This window comes from Penaeus monodon, chromosome 21, assembly GCF_015228065.2.
Source record: "Penaeus monodon isolate SGIC_2016 chromosome 21, NSTDA_Pmon_1, whole genome shotgun sequence".
NCBI classification, from domain to species: Eukaryota; Metazoa; Arthropoda; class Malacostraca; order Decapoda; family Penaeidae; genus Penaeus; species Penaeus monodon.
In genome coordinates this window covers 2102694-2102952 of record NC_051406.1, presented here as the reverse complement: position 1 = coordinate 2102952, position 259 = coordinate 2102694, and the positions used below count along the sequence as shown (strand labels likewise).

Below are 259 nucleotides of genomic sequence, written 5' to 3'. Positions count from 1 at the left end.
CTGCCTACAAGCCTCTCCAGTCTGTTGTGAACCTCCGAGGTGAGCGGACGTGTCTCTGAGCCGCGCCGGCCTGTATTCTGACCCTCGCGACGTACCGAGACTGTGAAACCGATTTTTCCCCTTTTGGAAATTTTTTTTGGACAGATTTGCTTGTCTCTTTTTTTTTTTTTTTCGTGTTTGTCTGTTCTGCGGGTTTTGTGTTTTGAAGAACAGTTTGGAAGTTCTTGGATTTAATTGAATTTTTTTTTTGTATACGTGT

General features: G+C 43.2%; 1 long non-coding RNA gene across 1 annotated transcript in view; it reads left to right on the top strand.

Moving 5' to 3' along the window:
• The first annotated feature begins 25 nt into the window (after positions 1 to 25).
• Positions 26 to 259, top strand: part of LOC119586101 — a 1178-nt gene continuing 944 nt past the window's right edge. Inside the window, exon 1 of the long non-coding RNA XR_005229930.1 lies at positions 26 to 102. This is a non-coding gene — a long non-coding RNA (uncharacterized LOC119586101). The remainder of the gene's footprint in view (positions 103 to 259) is intronic.